Raw genomic sequence first — 21,535 nt, 5'->3', positions numbered from 1 at the left:
ATTCTTTTCCGAACTTCAGTTAACACTTATGGATTGATATGCAAAGTATCCGTACATGCGTGTTTTGTACACATGTGTGAAATACATTTTTGCGGACAAAACCAGTGTGTGACAATTGGAGTGAAGATTGAAGTATTCGATTTCGTTGTCAGAGAGAAGAAAAGAGCAGATTCTCTCGAAAAATGTAAGAATAGAGAGACACGCCAGGTTTTTTGGTAAAATCTACTTCGCAAAATGCAGAATTCACTTTAATATTATACATGGAGTTTGGCTAGCTACAGACACACACTTACTTATACATACTTACGTACATTACATTTACTTTAGATACAGTAAAAACCAGTGTTTGGACTGTAACATCTGCTAGATTTATAGTTAAAAATACAATATTTCTTATCTACTCTTTTTCTTCTCTCCGTGTACACTGGACTGATTTTAAACCAAATCTACGGTCACACATGGCAAGGAGACCGGTGGGAAAATTGCGATCAATATTCGAAAAATTAAAATATCGCTTCAGCCAATAGCTGACAAAAATCACACCACGAAAGTTTTTGAGGTTCTTCAGTAAGATTTGAAGTGCTTGCACTTACCGAAATAACGTGAATCAGGTCACAATCCAACCAACCCGTAATCTTGGCCGTCTCGAAACATACAATTTGCACTAAACTTAACAAACTGAAATTGATGAAATTTTGGTAAGTGAAACGAAAAATAAAGATCTAGCGTTACGTTAGCTAGTCAAGAAAAGAGTTAGTCCGTCAAATCTCAACTGAGTGCCGATCATAGAAATATTTCTTATAGAGTAGGCAAGGAATGTGAGCGCGCAATATAAGTGGGAGCATCACAGATTCATAATCAGACAGAGAGCGTAAATACTAGGAATGGACATGTTTGTATGTTAGACGATTAAACTGTAGAGCTCAAGATTATTCCTCTAATATATACGAGATCTTGGAGCAAGAAAAAAATATGTTGTAGAAAGGGATGGCTGTGTGGTATTCGATTATAGTAGTGGTGTACATGGACATGGTACAATCAGTCAAGCCATCATTTGAACAGGTGTCTTAGGTGCGCTGTCAAACGTGTTGTTAATTAATGCCACGAGGCTGAAGTTAATAACGTCAACATAACAAAACGTCAGAGGAAAAATCATTATTGTGTTGTTTTAGAATGACTTTCAAGGAGTGGTCTTTTCAATGAGAGTATATCTTGTTGATGATGGTTTACTAAATTTCAGATATTCCTAAAGGTGTGAAGTAACGATTTCTTCTAAATATGCATCGTTATAGTAACAGTGCTAACTTCATTCTGGTAGAATGAGGAAGGAATCGAGTTTTCTAAATATGAGTACTGTGACGATATTATAAATACAAAATTACCCGTGAAGTTTTGCTTAGCACAGCAATCTCGATTCAGGCGTCAGGCGGGAGAAACGGCTTAGCATTTGAAAGAGTCTACGGAAAGACGCCCAACCAACCGGTTTATAATTCCCCGTCGTGATTGTTTAATAATTGTAAACGATAATTTAAATCAAAGTAACACATCGACCTCGACAGTAAACATCCGTACGAATCTTAACGTGTAAGTCAAAAATAAAAAACAAAGTTAAGTTACGAGATCCAAGGAATCAACAATTTTTACAAACTTCTTCGCATTACGGAATCGCCGCGAAGAAAACTCAAGACGACCGTGGATTTCAAATTTTATCAAAAGATTCGCAAATTCACATGGAAAATTACACGACGGAGCTGCTGCCGAGTATTAAATCAAGGGATAAGTGATTTTTAATATATTTATGACTGACCAACTTTTTACCTCATCACTATAGACAATTTTATATCCTCATGTGAATTCAGGCTTATTTTATCTTAATTTATTTGTGAATGTTTGGAATAAATGTGTAATTTTAATCGTTAGAACAATGGACAGGATTTAAAGAGTTTTTGTATGTTATTTATATTTTAATTATATTTCATCTACATTTTATTTATATTTTATTTATATTCCCCTTATATTTTATTTATTTTTCATTCAGGTTTTACTCATTTATATTTCATTTATATTCTATTTATTTTTTACTCTCGTTTTATTTATATTTTATTTATATTTAATTTTTTCCATTTATAGTCAATGTCATACTTATTATCGTACTCGTCATTTTTTTTTTTTTTTTGGAAGCCTGTCCATTCACTTCATATTTTTTCTTTTATGTTGACAATAGACTCAAATTCTTTACCGTCCCCTTATTGACATTTGTTTTTGACCTCCCACATTAATCAGAATATAGGCAAAAACAAAAATAAAAACAATTATTTACAGTACAATGTTTTGCTTTATATCACGATTTACTGAATCTCTGATAATTCTAAAGATGCAGAATAACAGTTTACCTTGAGAATTACATCAACGTTGCGAACTGTAACCTGATATGAGGCTGAAGTTACTAACTTTAACGTAACGATATATCAGGAGAAAAATCGTTATTGGGCAATTTGAGGATCACTTTCAAGGAGTTGACTGTTCAGAATTAATTTATATTTTATAATGGTTTATTGAATTTCGAAAGGTCACAAAGGTGCGACTTAGCGATCTTCCCCAAAGATGCATCGTTACAGTAACGTTACTAACTTCATCCTCATTTAATTTAACCGGGGTGGTAAAATAAATTTACAAGGGCGGAAACTTTATATGCAGGATATGTATTAAATATAATGAAGAATTCTGCACGAAGAGACTTTTAGTATAAATATTGGTTTCATTGCGTATGAAAAATGATCACAAAATATAAGAACTTAGAGATAAACGAGATACTGTTACAAAAATTCACATAGTGGCTATAAAAATGCCAAGCTGAAATATGTTTTTAAAATAACTCATAAGAAATGTAGAATCTTGCATTAAGCGATTTTACAATTTTTATTTTATCCATATTGCACTTATTACAAGTATAATTACAAAAATAACAAATCACATCCAATTTTTCTGTATACATATAACAATATTTAATACCTTAGATTATGACCGTGGACTATGATTTTAGAATTGCAGAGGGAAAGTTTTGTCTTTTGGAAATAATGGATTGTAAATAATTGTTTTTATTTTTGTTTTTGCCTATATTCTGATTATTGTGGGAGGTCACAAACATATGTCAATAAGGGGAAGGTGAAGAATTTGAATCTATTGTCAACATAAAAGAAAAAAAATATGAAATCAATGGACAGGCTTACAAAAAAAAAAAATGACGAGCACGATAATAAGTATGACATTGACTATAAATGGAAAAAATTAAATATAAATAAAATGTAAATGAAATATAAATAACATATAAATAAAACGTGAATAAAAAATAAACAGAATACAAATGAAATATAAATAACATATAAGTAAAACTTGAATGAAAAATAAATAAAATATAAGGGGAATGTAAATAAAATATAAATAAAATGTAGATGAAATATAATTAAAATATAAATAACATACAAAAACTCTCTAAATCCTGTCCATTGTTCTAACGATTAAAATTACACATTTATTCCAAACATTCACAAATAAATTTAGATAAAATAAGCCTGAATTCATATGAGGATATAAAATTGTCTATAGTGATGAGGTAAAAAGTTGGTCAGTCATAAATATATTAAAAATCACTTATCCCTTGATTTAATACTCGGCAGCAGCTCCGTCGTGTAATTGTCCATGTGATTTTGCGAATCTTTTCATAAAATTTGGAATCCACGATCGTCTTAACTTTTCTTCGCGGCGATTCCGTAATGACGTTTAGATTCGTATGGATATTAACTGGCGAGGACGATGTGTGAATTTTAATTTTAATTCTCGTTTACAATGATTGAATAATCACTACGGGGAATTACAAACCGGTTGGTTGGGCGTCTTCTCGTAGACTCTTTCAAATGCTAAGCCGTTTCTCCCGCCTGATGCCTGATTCGAGATGGCTGTGCTAAGCAAAACCTCGCGAGCACTTCCGAATCTATAATATCGTCACAGGATTTATTATAAAAAGCTGCAAAACTATGCGAATTTTCGTTTCGAAAAATACGTAACGACCGGACGCAGTTCGAGAAACCGTTACGCGAAAGTGTTGTTCACAACACTCTTCTTCGGAAGTTAGTGCCAAAGGTTTCGACACTTCTTCCTGCTTCCAAAACTGCTGCACGAGATCGAGCAGTTCGTGATCGAGGAAGCATTGAAAGCCTTGGACTGCGCCATACGAGGGGCTTGCTGCTTCCACTGAAACGCAGCCGGAGAGGACCCAACCGAACTAAGTTTCTTGCGCGATTGGTGTTCCTGGTGCTCCTCTTCGAACTCCTTGACCAATGATGTTGCTGTAGATGTCAGCTCCGAGAATTACGTCGATTTGACTGGGGTGTGCAAAGCTTGGATCCGTGAGGTTGAGTCCTCGTAGATGAGGCCAGTCTTCGACGAGAAGTCAAAGTGAGGGTAGATGCGATGTGAGTCGCGGAAGCACGAGCGCCTCCACCTGACACGAGAATGAGGTGTAAGCACGAGATTGGAGTTGCAGTGTCACGATGCCGCGAGTCACTGCCGATTGATCAGCTCCAACGCCGATGATCGGTATCGTTGCTTGATGCCGACATAGTCGCAATTGTTGCGCTAGCGACTCCGTGACGAACGAACTTTCGGATCCTTGATCGAGAAGAGTGCGAGCGATGATTCTTTCTCCAGTCTCCGAATTCGAGGCGATCAATTGCACTGTGGCGAGAAGAACTGGAGAGCGCTTGATCATCGTGGGCTGAGCTGAGTGGTTGCTCACCTGAGAGGCGCTATTCAAGATCGGTGCGTTCTGCACTGCGGGTTGCGCTACTGAAGCCTGTCCTTGAGATGTGCCGCTGTTGGAAGAGTTTCGATGCAGCAAGGAATGATGTCGACCGTTGCACACGCGACACGTTTTGTTAGATCGACAGTCCTTCTTCTGATGCGGACCGAGACAATTGAAGCAAAGCTTCTTGGCAGAAGCCACTTCCCTTTTTTGATCGAGACACTTGTCGCGAAAGGTTGAACAGAACGCGATCTAGTGGTTGCCTTTGCAACAAGCACACGACTGTTCCTTTCATTGCGCCGTATGTGACCTTGTCGTCTGAGAATTTGACCTTCCTTGCGATGAGTGCGGTTTCGACGTCGCGATTTGATTGTGAGCATGAGCTTGCTCCACGGCTTCGAAGGTGTGGATGCGACCGATGAGAAATGCCTTGAGCTCCACAAACGTGGGGGGCTCGAGTTTCTCGCTAACACTTTGTACCCACTCTTCTAGAAATGCTGGGTTGAGCTTGCGAATCGTCATGTGCACGATGATGTAATCCCCTAATTTCTCGGGACTATCGAGAAGTTCGAGCACGCCAAGAGCTTCGCAAGTGTTGCTGTGCAAGCTTTTCAGTTCCGATGACGATTTTTTCGTGACACAAGGAATCGCAAAAAGTGTCGCGAGATGAGAATCCGTCAAAAGTCTCATGTTTTCGTACCGCGATACGAGAGTTTCCCAGGCTCGAGGGAAGTTTTTAGTCGTAAGAGCGATGTTTTTAATGAGTTGTGACGGTTCATCGGTAAGACTTGTTTTTAGGTAGTGAAGTTTTTCCACTTCCGAGAGTTGCAAATTTTCGCAAACGATTGATGTGAAGAGCTCGTGGAAAGACTTCCAGTCTGAGTAATTGCCCGAGAACGTAGGCAATTCGATGCGGGGTAGCCGTTTTGAGGCTCCCCCAGTTGTGAGTTGGGGGGCTGCGGATGTTGGCACGATCGGTGCCGATAGAGTCTTGAGAGATTCGAGCAGATTGAGCATCTCTCCCTTCGCGTTCAAGTATTGCTCTTTGCACTGTCCTTAATAGTCTTCCGCTGAATACGAAAGTCTTTTGATAGCGTCGAGTTGATCACCTTTTGCTGCGATTTTAATTTGATCGACAGTCTCGTGCATGCCTTGGAACTTCAGCCAATTTGAATTTAACGCATCTAATCGCGATTGCACTTGCCCGAGAGTTGTTTTTGCTTCACCGAGCTTGCGCAAGTTTTCGAGGGTGCGACAGATGCGCCTGAAGAGATCGGTTTGACGTTCAATGTATTCGTCGATCGTCATTTTGACAAACGAGAAAAGGTAAACTCACCCGACGAACAGAGTTTTCACGAACGAGATACGCACACAGTGATAACAGGGCGTCGCGATACACACTTCGAGAGATCGGTGTTGTTGACGCTCAGATCTTAGTCACGGTCACTACAGAGGACACCGCACGTTTGAATTTAACGGACGCGACTGATTTTGGTGATGGTTTTCACCAATAACGATATTGTTCACTTTGATTACGTGAACTTTCACAACTTGATGCACACGCGATAGTTCCGTTTCACTCACTGGCTAACTCGTTTTCCCGTAAGTCGCAACGATTCGAAAGATTCGACTCAATTTGCGAATGATCCGATTCGATTCGCGAATGATCCGGCGCGAAGGACCAAACAATGTTTAGAGAGATGACAAAAAGATATGGATCATCGACGTGGGATCCGCGAATTAGTGATGAATGACTATAGTGAGGAAGCGGGATAATGAACGAAATAGATTAGATTTGATAAATAATTCGAGGTTACTTTATTTTAGGATGATGCGGAGACGCGATCTGCATCGCAAGAGAAGAGAACGGTAACTGATGATTTTTTTTTTTATTTATGTAATTTTATTCACAGTTTCTCGTGGTTACATTTATACATGATGCTGTTTTGGCTTTTGTTGATAAAACATGTGTGATCATATCCTGGTGATTGTGTTGGGTTTGTCTTGCGACGCTGCTTCGTTGTTTGTTGTTTTGGTGGCTGGTGATTTTGGTTCGGTGTTTCGCGACTGAGGGTGGAGGTGATGATGATTGAGGTGAGATTTATTTACAAATGATGTGATGGTGGGCGTTGCTAGTGACGCGGTGGGGTGAGTACGGAGTTACGCAATCGTGGGACCCCGTTGTCTATCCCGGTTAGGTTGTTGTGTAGGGTTGCTATTCTTTCCAGGTGCAATTTAAAGTTTGTTTTGGCTCTTCCGCGGAAGCTTACTTCGTCAAGCATTTCGTATAGGTCATCGGTTGGGCAACTCCTTGGTAGGTTTCCTGCTATTTTGATTACTTTTTTGTATGTTATTTCTAACTTTTTTAGGTTGTTTTCGCTGTACAGTGGATAGAGGCAGCCTAGGCCGTAGTCTAGTATGGGCAGTATGCAGGCCCTTATGAGTTTGTGTTTTATGTGTTCGTCTATTTTACTGTTCCAGCTTAGGGTCCCGGATAGCATGTGTGTTGTTTTGCGTGCTTTGTCTGTGATAGTTTTTGTGTGGCGTGCCATATTCAGTGTGCAGCGGAGTTCGATGCCTAGGTAGCGGATGCTGTCGCGTATCGGGATGTGTACGTTGCCTATTTTTATTGTGCGCTGGTTTTGTTTGTGTCCTATTATCATCGCTTGTGTTTTGCTAGCGTTGCACTGGAGTCCCCAGGACTCGTAGTACTTCGTGAGGGTTCGTGTCGCTTTTTCGGCTTCTGATTTTGCTAGTCTCGCGTTCGTGGATTCTGATATTATACAAGCGTCGTCGGCGTATTGGGCTAGTAAGCTGCATTCTCTGGGGATGTCTGTGATGTACGCGTTGAAGATTACGGGGCCTAGGACCGAGCCTTGGGATACTCCGCATTGTTGTGTCTTTGGCTCGCTAAGTTCATTCAGGTGTTTGCCGCGGATTGTTCTGTCTTGCAGGTAGCTCTGTAGTATTTTGATTAGTCCGGAGTCTATTTCTTCTCTTGTTAAATTTGTGTTTAGGGCGAGGTGGTCTATGCTGTCGAACGCTTTTGACAAGTCTAGCGACACTACGCAGGCGGATCTGCCACGGGACTTTACATTTTGTATGAAGTTGACTGTTCTGGTTAATTGGGTTGCCGTACCTAGTTTTTCGCGGAAGCCATGCTGGGAGTTTAGCATTAGGGATTTTATTGCTTCCATTCTGTTGAGGATGATGCGCTCGAGTGTTTTGCCCAACAGATTGATTAGTGTTATTGGCCTGTAGGAAGATGGGTTTTCGGGCGGTTTCCCGTGCTTATGCAGGAATATGCATGTCCCTGTTTTCCATTCGCGTGGGAAGTGATTTGTTTCGAGACAGTAGTTATAGATGTTTTCGAGTGTTGTGTAAATGGTGGAGTGTGCATTTTTTAGTGGTTTGGCTGTGATGCCGTCCGGGCCTGGGGCTTTGCCGTTCTTGAGTTTGGATATTGCTTTTCTTATTTCGGTTGTGTTCGTTCGTTCCAGGGGTTTGCTAGGCCAGTATTTAGTGTCGGTTTTCAGCTCGTCCTTGACGTTCGTATGCGTGATCATGGCAGTATCGAGGAGTTTTGTTGCTACGTCTTTTTGCGAGTTGCAGTCAGGGAAAATTGGGGCTATTGTGGGCGGTCTCTTCATGGTTTTTTGGATTCTCCAGAGTTTTTTGTGGTGGTCGTCTTTTGACTCGATGATATTCGACCATTTTTTATTATTGTGTTCTGTCAGTCTCGTCACGCATTCTGTCCTAAGTTCGTGATAGGTGTTACGGGCTATGAGGAAGTTTTCAGGGTTTGCGTATCTAGTTTTCATGGCTTGTCTGGCTCTGTTTCTGCTACGGATCAGGTCTTTGATTTCCGGGGGAAGGGGATTGTTGGTGCCTGCTGTTATTTTTTCGCTCAGTTCGGAGGTGGTTCTTTGGATTTTTTCTGTGATTGACTTAATGGCGATGCTTAGCTCTGCTGTGTTGTTGGCTTCTAGTGGGAGTATTTTAGTTTGTTCGCGGAATTCTGTCCAGTTGACATTTTTGAGTGTTCGTCTCGCCGGTTGGGTTCGTAGGGTCTCAATGTTTATTGTTGTGAGTGTTGGTCGGTGGTCGCTTCCGATGTCTGTCAGTGTTTCGAAATCGCCTTCGCCTTCTGTGCACATGACTGTAAGTGTGTAGTCTAGTATTGTGTTGTGGGTCTGGATGTCAGGTCTGCTGCCGCCTAGGGGGCCTAGGTAATAAAATCCACTGTTGTTGATAGCGTTTAGTACCGTTCTCCCTCTGTTTGTGTCTGTTGAGTGGCCGAAGTATCTGTGTCTGGCGTTCCAGTCACCGCATATGACTATTTCTGTTTTTCTGAGAAGCGTTTCTAGGTCTTTTGTTATCTTATTGTAGAGCTCCGAGTTGGAAGGTTTGTACGGGGCTGCGTACATTCCCACTACTGTTATTCTTCTATTATTTTCGAGTTCAAGTGTGATAATACATGACTCAAGATATTGCATCGACGCTGTTTGGGTCCATTGCAGGGATTCATGTATGTACATGTTTGTGCCCCAGTTTTTGTCTTTTTTGTCTGAGATTTGGCAGTAGTTCGGGATGTTTGCTTTTATTTTAGTGGACTATTTTACCTCGTTTATTATTATTATGTCGGGTGTGTATTTGTTTGTTAGGTCTATGATTTCATGCATTTTATTGCTGAGACCTCGTGCATTAATTTGCAATATTTTGAGTCTTCTTACCATACTTGGGCTATTGCGGTTACTATCGTTGTGATCGTGCTTCGTGCGCCACTTGTTTGGGTGTTTTTCAACGCTAGAGTAATAATGTCCATTACTTTCAGGACTGTCGTGATGTCGTCGTTGGTGATACCTGTGGTTTCCAGTAGGCGAAACGTTGCTGCGGTGATTTGATCCACGTTTTTTTTCCATGTGTCGATTTGTGCTCGGTGTGCCGTGTCCATTCTCGGTCGTGTTGTTGTGGGATTAGGCTGTTGTTTGTCCTGTGTTGACGGTGTTGACTTGTTTGGTTCTGCTTGTGTTTGTGTGTGAGGCTCGCTCTGTTCGGTCTTTTGGGGGGTTCGCGTCGGGTGTTGTGAGCCGATGTGTTGTTCCTTTTTGTTAATGTTGCTCTTGGTTCTTGGTTGCCTGGGTTTGGTGATTGCTTTCGCGGCATCGGCGTAGGACTTTCCGGGATCGTTTGACATATCTCCTTTTTCGATGATTCTCTTTTGCAGCACCTCGCACTGGGTTGAGTGCGCTGCGTGTCCGGTTTTGTTGCATGCGGTGAAGGTTAGTCCGTCTTGCGTTATTTCGGATGTTTTGATTGGTTCGTATTTGCAGTAGGCGGCTCGGTGGCCGATGCGGAGGCACTTGTTGCACACCAGGGGTCGTCTGTTGTCATCTTGTTCCTTGTATTTTTCGATGTGTACCTTACATGCTTCTAGGTATTTATGTTCGTAGATGTTTTTCAAGTCGACTTCTTTTGGCAGTATGACGAGTGTTGACATGCCGGAGGTGAACTTTATGACTTTAATTGGTTGTGCTTGCCAGTGTTCTTCGATCATCGTTTTCAGCTCTTCTTCGTCGTAGTCCGTGTTGGGGAATCCTTTTACGATTACTTTTTTAGTGCGGTCTTATTTTTGGCCGTACGAGTGGTGTCCGATTTTCTCTACGTCGAGCCAGTTGTTCATGGATATGCATTGTCGCTGCGTCTCGCAGTCAATTCGCCAGTTGCCCTTTCTATCGGTGCGAAATTTGGCGTTTATCTTCTTCACTTGTTCGTGGAGAGCCATGCATCTGATTTTGTCCTTTTGCAGGTCGGGTTTTTGAATTATGATTGGGGGTGGGTGACCCTTGTGGTTTTTGTTGTTGGCTACGTTGCGTTTTTTCGTTGGCATAAGCTCCAGATTTTCTGGTTGTGCCGACGAGGCCAGTGAGGTATGGGATCCGAAGTCTTTGAGGTCCATTGTGTTTGCGTCGGTTGTTTCACCTTTTCTTTTTCTATGGATTGTGTTCGTTTTGGTGTTTATTATGATTGGCCTGAGTGCGGGGTCTGCTGTTCGTTTTCGTGTTGGGGGAGGAGTTACGCGTACGGGGTGCATGGTGAATCCACCGTCTGCCCCTTCCCCTTTTTGGTTATCGTTGCCACTTGCCACGCTAGTGCCTGTTTGGATAGTGTTATGTTCGCTGATGGTTTATACTTTTACTGCCCGGAGTTACATGCTGTGGGGTGTGAGCTTACTCAACCGGAGCGTTAGCGGGTTACGTCCGCTCCCGATCGCTGCTCGATTCCGAACGAACTGATGATTTTACAGGCGAGAATACACATTGATAATACACATACATGATTTTAAGACAGTGACAATACATGAGATACAGCTGATTTGTTTTGAGTCGCGACACGGGCATGCGGCGAGATTTGACGCAGAGACGGCAAGTAAACATTGCACGCGAGAGTGCGTTCATGCGTGAGGACGATTTTGAGTGCCGCGAGATACACATTTAAGGTAGTAGTCCGGTGTGACGACCGAAATTTAGACGTTTTTTCATGATTTTTTTTAAAAAGTAAATAAAATGCTATCGTTTCAAAGTTTTTACATGTTTTTATTGGTGTTTTGAAGTATATAAAAAAAATTTTTTAAAGTTAATTTTACATTAATTTGTTTAAAATTTTTGACGTCAATATGGAGTCCTCAAAGAAAAGATGAGTTGGTTCGGGAAAACACACAGCCTTCCAAAGTCATCTGAAATAAAAAATTCAAAGAGATTATTATTCTGTAGACTTCATTTTAGGTCCCGAACCTTAAATATACATAAAAATAAAAAAACAAAAACAAAATGGCGGACTTGTGAAAAAAGTTCTCAAAATCTAATTTTTTTTCTTCATAAATTGTTTAAATAAAATAGTTTATAATTAAAAAATTAAATGTTTTAAAGGTTCGGCATCTAGATATGTGTGTCTAGAATAACGGGTTAAATTTTTAGCTAAATCGGTTGAATAGTTTTGAGTCAGTGATTCCCCGAACTTTCGAAAACATGGTTTTGAGAAAAACGCTTTTAAAGTTTTGACAACAGATTTTTTTTCAATAAAATTATACTTACATTAATCAGCTATGCCTGGTGCATAGAGCAGTCCTTGCGTTTCCTCAAAGTTGTCATTTTCAGCAGCTTTTAGAGCTCTACGTAAAGTTCTGGCTTCTTTGGAGTTGGCTTTTTAAGCACAATATTAGCAACAGATTTGACAGCGACGCTTTCATACACACGCTTTCATACACACTACGGCGCGCTCTCTTATTTTAGCTATAACTTTAAGAATAATTAAAATTTATGTCTGAAATTTTTATAGCATATTTTTAAGATGTTTTTCTTCCGAAAAATGTAAAAAAAAAAAATCGATTTTTTGAACCCGTCACACCGGGCTACTACCTTAACTAAACCGATACTTTGCCGAAACAGAAATGTATTAATATTATTCGGATTAACTGTGGTTTCAGTTATCCGTGGACCTCTCAGTCCCGACCCCCCCCCCCCCCCCCCTCCGTTAATCGGGGTTGTACTGTAATTTCAAGAACATTTTAGAATTTTTTCATGCTCCATGCCACCACAAAAATTGTAAAATATTCTTGAAACTATAAATTATAAAGCCCTCAAATTAAATCAAATTAAATGCAACTAGCCTAACAGCTGGAGACCATTTCCCACGTTTTTTTGCGTATGGATAGTAGAACAAGTATATTATTGATAACGTTTCATTAATTCATGTCACATGAGTAGTTTGACACCCCAAGTATAAGAACTTGACTCCATTAAAATTAAGAACAATTCAAAATTTGCATAAAAACGCTCCAATACGTATTCATTTGAGGCGGAAATAAAGAAATGGCACGGATTCTACGGAATCGCACTCGTAAATTCGTAGAATTCGTGCCATTTCTTTATTTCTGCGTTAAATGAAAATACATTGGAATATTTTTTTTAGAATTGTGTATAAAATGGAGATGCTAAGCCGTTTTTCACGTTTGATATACGTGGATTTTCATATTTGGCGATATATACGATAACGTCAAAATCAATTAGGGCATCGCCTTAATTCTTTTCCACTATCGTAAAAACGTAGTGCGTCACTATAATCGAAGTATCTGCCGTAACATAAGTAGCACGCTTGTTGCGATGCTGACTATCGTTCAACCAATTGAGCCCTGCATAACTTCAACATGTATATGATAAATTTAACTGAAGGAAGGGCCCTCGTCGAAATTACTGACCTGCAGAATTTTTTTAAACATCTCCAAAAGGGTGCATCCATATCTTTTGCCCCGCAACCTTGAATGTTTCTTAGAGAATAGGATTACGTGAAAGTTGATTTTAGCTAAATTTTACGTCACGTGAATCGTGAAATGCGGACATGGCACTCAAATCGATTAAAATCTCAGCCTACAAACCTTTTATCCTAAAAAGAGCATAAGAGCACGGTTCTACGAGCAATTCTGAACAGACATACCCCAAATCATGTCTGTTTCACGTCGAAATAAAGAACCGGCATGATTGCAAGGAAATAGTGACAATCGGCGATTATCCACAAATGGAGGATTCACCTTGCAACCATGGTAATCGGAGTTTTTGGGTGTTCTCGGTAACGTCCGAGAGATGACACACTTGGCAACCCTATAGTGGCGTTGTTGATTGACGATTGCCGATTGTTGTCCTGATTGCTCATGAAGAAACGGTCAGTAACGTTTACTTAGCCAAATCGAAAAAATAGCTAGACTCCGATAGCTTAAACAATGACATATACAAGCATCTCCTCAAAAACTGGATTCTATTTAGGGTGAGTTACTACAAACTCCGAAAATAAGGGAAGTTGAATTAATCAACAGGTTCAGCCCTCTGCGAATTAGACGACTCATTAGGCAGACCAAATAGACTAAAGTCAATATTGCTATCGCCATAAATAAGGAGCATATCTCTGTATTCGACGACGCCGAAAGCTACGCGGAAAAATGGAATGGTGATAAAATTATGTCGGGGCAATGATAAAAATATTGATGCACTTGACAATTCAGTAAATGTAAAAAAAAAAAAAAAAAAATGATAGTTGTTGATTCTACCGAAGCATGTTGTTAAATAACATACATTATATTCGACTGTTCACGTTATATAATTTACTGCACTATGCTGAATCGTTAACAGTTGATATACACATGTCCTTGTAACGTCATCTGACGTGTCAGTTATGACAGAATTACTGCGCATTTTACAACGACTTGTGCATGGAAATAAAAATGATGTTCGAAATATATCATTACAACAGTCAAGTTGTTTTAAAAGCTTTCGAAGTCAACCACGGGGCACGCAGGCAAGTTGAACTCTCTCGTGACAAAGAGAATCGCACATATAGTCGAGGAAATAAAGCACTAAAAACGGCCCAACTGTCGATTTTTTGAGCAGTAAGACGGATTTTAATGCGGTTTTTTGCATTCGATTCGTAAGAGCGCCTACAAACTTTGTGAACTAAATTGATTAATTAATTTTTTGAAAATGCATTATGGCATTAATAATATGCATTTTGCAAGTGCACTTCCAAGAGACAATAAATAAAAAATTTGCTAATTCAAGATAAGGTCAAGATAAATCTTCTTCAAAAAATTTGCTACTCGGGGGTTTTTGGGGTCGCTGAACACGAATATCGCCACGGCAACCGTCTCCGAGGTACCTGGTGCCCAGGGTGGACAGTATCAACGTCTTCTCCTAGAGTTTTGGCGAAAATTGTGATCGAATTTGTCGAAACTCGCTGCTTGGGGGTTTCTGGGGTCGCTGAACACGAATATCGCCACGGCAACCGTCTCCGAAGTATCTGGTGCCCAGGGTGGACAGTATAAACGCCTTTTTCTGGAATTATCTTGAGTATTATCATTTTTACCTCAATTAAAGTATATTGTTCTTAATTCAATCACAAATTCGATCACAATTTTCGCCAAAACTCTAGGAGAAGATGTTGATACTGTCCACCCTGGGCACCAGGTACCTCGGAGACGGTTGCCGTGGCGATATTCGTGTTCAGCGACCCCAAAAACCCCCGAGTAGCAAATTTTTTATTTAGTGTCTCTTGGAAGTGCACTTGCAAAATGCATATTATTAATGCCATAATGCATTTTCAAAAAATTAATTAATCAATTTAGTTCACAAAGTTTGTAGGCGCTCTTACGAAGCGAATGCAAAAAACTGCATTAAAATCCGTCTTACTGCTCAAAAAATCGACAGTCCATTGCTTTATTTCCTCGACTAATACCGGATATCTCAGACCACCCGTCCACCCCTTCTAAAATCTCGAGATCTAATTTTTTCGAAAATTTTAAAACCCAGTATGGCTATATCGGGCCTGCCCTATTGAATGATGATATAGACGATCTCCGGTACAGACCGGATTGTGTTTTTGAAACATTTTTTCCTAAAACGTCATTCTTGACCCCTAAATGTTCTTTACAATTTAACTTGTGATCGATCCACATGAAAGCTCTTTTGATCTTAAGAAATCGGATTGAAAAAGAAACGACAGTGTTTTCTGATCATTCTCAGTCACTTCGTAATTTTGCTACTTGCTTTTTTCTGATCGTATACAGCTCAGAGAGGTCATGCTAAGTTTCGATGCAGTTTCGTGCGGAACGGGCACAAGTTGAAATCATTTAGGTCATTGAGGGCTCAAGAATGACGTTTTAGGAAAACATGTTTCAAACAAAAGGTGCATATTTTTTGACGTAGAATCCGAATCTGTCATAAAAATATGCATGTCGTATTTAAAAAAAATAACTTCTGGTTCAAAAAACGCATATCTGGTCTACACAGGAGGTCGTCAATATCATCATTCAATAGGGCAGGCCCGATATAGCCATACTGGGTTTTCAAAGTTTCGAAAAAATCAGTTCTCCAGATTTTAGTCGACGGGTGTTCTGGAACACCCGGCATAAGGTTCAGCTATTTGAGGCGCCCAGGGTATTGAAAATATGATCCTATAATAGAGCTCTCCTATATTACTGACCCATAGCAACTCCATGCTTATCGATGTCATTATCCAACAATATTAAATTAATTACGAACGCAGAAATGTTTCCTTTCAACACAAATACATTGTGCAAAAGCTTATTCTATCATCTTTTGCAGTAAATAATTGACTGCAATAGGTGTGACAATATTTTTAATCATCACAAGAACCATGAACTGGTGTAGTTGATTACACTAACTAATGTATATTGCACGTCGATGTTAGGTAAATACACACCGATTCCGTAGAAATAATTATAATACGCCACACTATCAACGATTTCCATCAATCCAGTTATAAAGATTAGGCATATCTGCTACTAATGACGAAATAGTTACATTCGTTTGCATTAAAATGTATTACAGCTAATATTTTTTGCCACTATACATTTTTTTCCACTTACCAACTCGTATGTGATTAATACAGTAGACTGTTCTGCTGATTAGGATATCAAAAGATAATGCCGAACGATGTCGTATTCACGCTTCTCAGTTTGAAAATATTTATCGGAAATAATGAACATCAGTGTTAAAAGATTTCCTGTTATCGTAGAGAGTATTTTAGTCGTTAAACACCACTAATTTCAAAACATTGAAACTTCACCCCGATATCAAGATTGGCGTTGCTTTGATGTGGTCTGAACCGTCTCATTTAGTCTAGTAAAATTGGATACGAGTTCTATTCTGTTGACTCACAGGTTGAGCATTTTTTTCTACACTAGAGGCTCAACTTCTACACGCTTCGCGTACCTCGATGTCGGCGCTCTGTGCCTCACTTTCCCACGGTTAATAAGATTTCACCGGCAGCTTTCCCAATTGTTTTCATGAAGACCTTATCAGCAGCAGATTGGATCGACATCCATTGCGATTCATTACCCGTAATGTAATCGCCAATTTTATAAAACGTGAAACAAAATACTTTCCCTTACCTCTTTACGTCTCTTCTGTCTTGAATAGGCAGTACGATATTGCCTGTTGAATTTGTAATTGAAGTATAATTGGGGAGAGCCCGTTAAACTATTTATTAGCAGAAAAATATACGCGTCTATTAGTTTTCGAAGCACTACGACATATCTGCATTACATCAAAATCGGAGGAGTCAATTTACCTAGGGTGCTTTGTTAGCCACAAACGTTATTAGATGTTTGAATATCGTTCATTGGCTGCGCCTGATGTGTAAAATGTATTATTCCTTGGCTACGCCCGATACCTTTCTTAATATATTGTTGAGATTAAAAACTGAAGAGAACTGAACTCAGTGGGCATGGATCACAGCCAAGGAAGAAGAAAATATTTTCATTTCTGTACATTCAGCTTCAAAAAATGTATTTTTTTTCCTCCTGCTACAGCATTATTAACCGTTTCCGGTGTGATGTGGCTGTATCCGAGATAGAACTGGGTTCCAAAAGTGGCTGCGATCCAATCATCGAAGCTCCAAAACTAGTAAAAAAAACCAGAGACCTTGGGCTCAATCTTCATGGGTTCAGTTTCCATGTGGGAAGTGATTGCGGTGAACCGAGACGAGGTCTTATGGCCGAGGAATCGGTATTGTCCGAAACTTGATGAAAGATGCGAGTCACATGGTTTCCAAAATGTCAAGCTACTTGATATTTTAGGAGGATTTCCTGGCGGCGACAAGTCGATCGACGAGATTGGCATTAAGAATTAATGAGATTTGCATCTAACCTTCACAATTCATGTATTTCTTTAACCTAGTCCCGGTAGGTTTGCATCACTCTTGTCGCATCAACTTGTCCGTAATAATAACCTGAGAGGTCTCGGTTTACATAAAACATTCCAACCTTGACAATATTATGCTACCCGTCACTATCAAAGTATGCATATTACAACAAACTGAAGATTATAATAATTCACCATTTAAGGCATACATTTTAGAATTGCGTGATTCAAGTATTACAAATGGATAACTTTCAGTATAATAACAACTCATAGCGTGGTTACAAGTCACTCTAGCACGCAACTTGTTTTTCTTGTTTTATTCTTCCTTGCCATCTTTTCTACTTGAAGTTTATTGTCGTTCATCCTTCGATTAGCTATGTTTTCTTCTGGCGATACGAACCAATTTCCGGTGGCGTTGCTGCTTTTTGTTCGGCATATTTTGAGATACGACCTCTTGTTCCGCACTCTGAACAGGATCTAAATCCTAGACTACATTCTAATTTAAAAGGATGATATGGTCAGTCTTCACTGACACAGTTAAATTTCACTCTTTTCTACTATTATGAAAGCCCACGCATCACCGATCTGAAAATATCGCCGTTAGCGCAATTCTATACGTAATATCGTACAAAAATATCCAAAACCTTTTTTTTTTATGCCAGAATAAGGTCATGTAACATTTTTCTACAATAAGTGGTGATTCAACAACAGGAATGCATTTCTTGACCACGCTGACTTCAGCACATTCAAAACAGTGATCCGTGGACTTTGATAATAACGTGTAGAAATTCTCGGTGCCAAAGGTCAATAAATGAAAGTCAATTTTTGACGTTTCGGCCTTAAGGGATGCCCTCAGCAGAGAACTAGAAATATTTTTTAACTAATCAAGGTAACAATAACTTTGGTTATGATTAAATATCCTTTTACATAAAAAACATTTTGAAGTGAACTTACGTTTAATGACTTGAAAACCTCATCTAAAGATGAAACTTTCATAATGTTAGAAACGCAACAAAAAAGAAAAGAAATGCGAATGAGCGGTATACAAAATTTGGTTTTGTTTCGCTTTGAAATAGTGCACGTCGGACTTACCGCGGCTGTTAACGTCAGTTAAAGTAAGTTTACGTTTTGAAACGATGTTTTACCGTCGAATAACAAAATTTCAGTGATAAAATCTCGTATAATCAGGTTTGAATAGGTTATGTCAAATCAGTTGGAAAGTACCAAAAATAATTTTAAATTGATGTGTGAAATTTTCTATCGAGTAAAGAAATGCCCATAAGATGAGATTATACATCAGAAGCATCATGCTTTAGTCCAAAGACACAATCTTATGAGTTTCAGCGAAATCCGTGATCCGGAACCCTGATACTCTCCTTGTAAATGTATTCTATCTTTCAGATTGTTCTGAATTGAAATGTACCGTAATAGCGGATACATACGAATTAAATACACCTAGGACAATCTAATGTTGCCTAACCTATCAAGTATGCAAATTAGCAACTCTCACATTATGTTTGCTAGCAACTAGGGACATAAAAAACAATCCATGAATGAATAACCATAATTTTTCCGACACCCAGCTCTGGAATCACGAGTCGATGGATTGTTGCAATTCATATAGCCGAGGCTAAAAGCTGACAATGTCCTATTTTGATTGTGAGAACGTGAAACTCTCTTTCACGCCTGGTGATCATACCTGGACCTTCTCGACAATTGAAGAATCCGATGCGTGGAATTTGATATCACGAACTAATTCACGCATAATCGTATTATCTTGGACTTGTTCGATAGACAAAAAATTTAGGTTGACAGATCCTCTGCGATCGCAAGCACACTGCAATGTATTATACGGTTGAAATTGATACGAATTCATACCACACATATTCAATATAAACACCTAAAGTCTTGCACCTGCAATTAGTTCCGGATCACAAATTGAACCGAATACATGCATTCATTCGTATGGATAAATATTAATAATGATTTCAATGTATAATAATAATAACAATAATAATAATATACTTTTTGTCCGACGCCTTTGAAAACTCATAATTTCTATGCATAATTTCTATGGCGCAAAGCAGCGCATTTTAGGCCAATTCAGAAGCGAGTGGATAAGAACATTTGCTACGTTTACGCGAAGTTTTACGTAGACGAAACGATAACGGATTACGATTCAACTTCGAAAATTGTTCTTTTTTGCAAAATGAAGTTACTTATTTCGGCTATCGTATAGACAAATACGGTACTCATCCGATTAAAAATAAAATCGAGTAATGTGTGCAAAAACCACTCCCCACTGCAAATGTATAACTGAATTAAACAGTTTTCTTGGTACTATAATGAGACAGAAGCAACTCACTCCCTTCTATTTGTTTAATAATTTATCAAGATTATTGACAATTTATACTGAACTATATATTTTATTTTCAATCGCTTCTACTCGACGCGGCCTGGGTCAAGTGCTGTCGAGGCTCAGACAATTTTATTATATTATGTTGGGCGCCAGTTAATCATCAAAAGTAACGAAAACGAAATAACGGCTAAGCTCAGTTGGCTGACAAATAACAATGAATAGTTTTATTTATAGACTCTATTCGCAAGGGAGTTCATTTGGGGATCCGAGGAAGGGAGAATCCAAATTTCCAAGAGCATAGAAGAAAGAATTGGACAGAATATACAAGTTTATTTGTACTTACAAATTGTTGTCGAAATCCGACTCTCACAATTACGATGGGATTGATTCCACAATCAAATTACAAAACAATATTACGTAGTAGTTGATGCAAGAGTCAAACTGTACGGAATTGACACAATAGTCAAATCACAAAATATACTGTACTAATAATAGATTGACACAAGAGTCAAGCTATGCAACTGTCACGTACAAGGGTCGACACAAAAGTCGAATTACAAAATCGTGTAAGGCACGGGGGTTGACACAAGAGTCAAACTACAAAACTATGAACTATGTACGGGGGTTGACACAAGAGTCGTTGTGCCGGCTCCTACCGCACATGGCTTGGATCGATAATTCGCTCGACAATTTGACGCCTGAGCGCTAGCCTGAATTTGAATGTCTGTACACTATTCGTCTCGAGTCAATATGGTGTAACGACGCGTAATATTTAAATGGTTTTAAGTGACTCGGAAACTGTTTATTAATCGTGGATACCTTATAATTAGGGATTTCGACTCTGACGTTGAGTTGGATACGATTATCCTATATTCCTGTTACAATAAATTATTATGCTCGTTTTATACCCGACATTGTGACAAAATTAAGACCTGCATGTGATTGCTTATAAAAACAACGTGGTTTTCATTAATGTAAAGAATGTAAGAACGCATTTATCGAAATTATAACACATTTAGTATGCAAAAAGTTTTTAGTACATTACGATCGGGATGAGCCATTAGTGCTTACTTGCGACACTTTACCGCATAGTGTATCTGCAGTTTTGTCGCATTATATAAATAACCATAATTTCTTAATTTATTATGCTATCCGTACGTTAATTGGAAGTGAGTGTAATCATTCTCAAGTAGACAGAGGAAGATTAGTATTAGTTTTTGAAGTGAAAACAGTTTATGAATACTCAATTGGTAATTTTTTTTTTTCTTTATATATAACAGATATTGTTCTGAGGAGGCCCCCCATCAGGGCCGAAACGTTAACACTATAAAAAAGTGTTTTGAGTTGTGACCTTCATATCCAAGAATAACATTAATCAACAAGCCATCAAGGTCAAGAAAAATCGTCTTCGTTATAACAGATATACTTGATTATTCATATGAGCAGCTGGCTCGAATCCAGTTAGCGATGGCCAGCTAAGTTAAAAATAATCGATGCATCGATTAATCGAATCCAAAAAAATAATCGAACACGACTCAATTGAATCAGTAAAAATTAATCGATTAATCGATTATGTTGTATTTTTTTGAAACGGTGCATGTGAAACGGAAATTTCATAAATGTCAGTATCTAGTCTTAGTAGAGGAAACATTTTTTGACGATTTA

The 21,535-nt window shown here is 39.0% G+C and overlaps 1 protein-coding gene across 1 annotated transcript in view; it reads right to left on the bottom strand.

Moving 5' to 3' along the window:
• LOC124175495 (ornithine decarboxylase-like) overlaps positions 1 to 888 on the bottom strand; it is a 72,305-nt gene extending 71,417 nt beyond the window's left edge. The window contains exon 1 of the mRNA XM_046555822.1: positions 594 to 888. The gene's annotated coding sequence lies outside the window, so the exon portion shown is untranslated. The remainder of the gene's footprint in view (positions 1 to 593) is intronic.
• Positions 889 to 21,535: the final 20,647 nt, after the last annotated feature.

The sequence above is a fragment of the Neodiprion fabricii genome, chromosome 2, assembly GCF_021155785.1.
Source record: "Neodiprion fabricii isolate iyNeoFabr1 chromosome 2, iyNeoFabr1.1, whole genome shotgun sequence".
NCBI lineage: Eukaryota > Metazoa > Arthropoda > Insecta > Hymenoptera > Diprionidae > Neodiprion > Neodiprion fabricii.
Note: the sequence above shows the minus strand (reverse complement) of the source record. Positions and strands in the feature narration are given on the sequence as shown.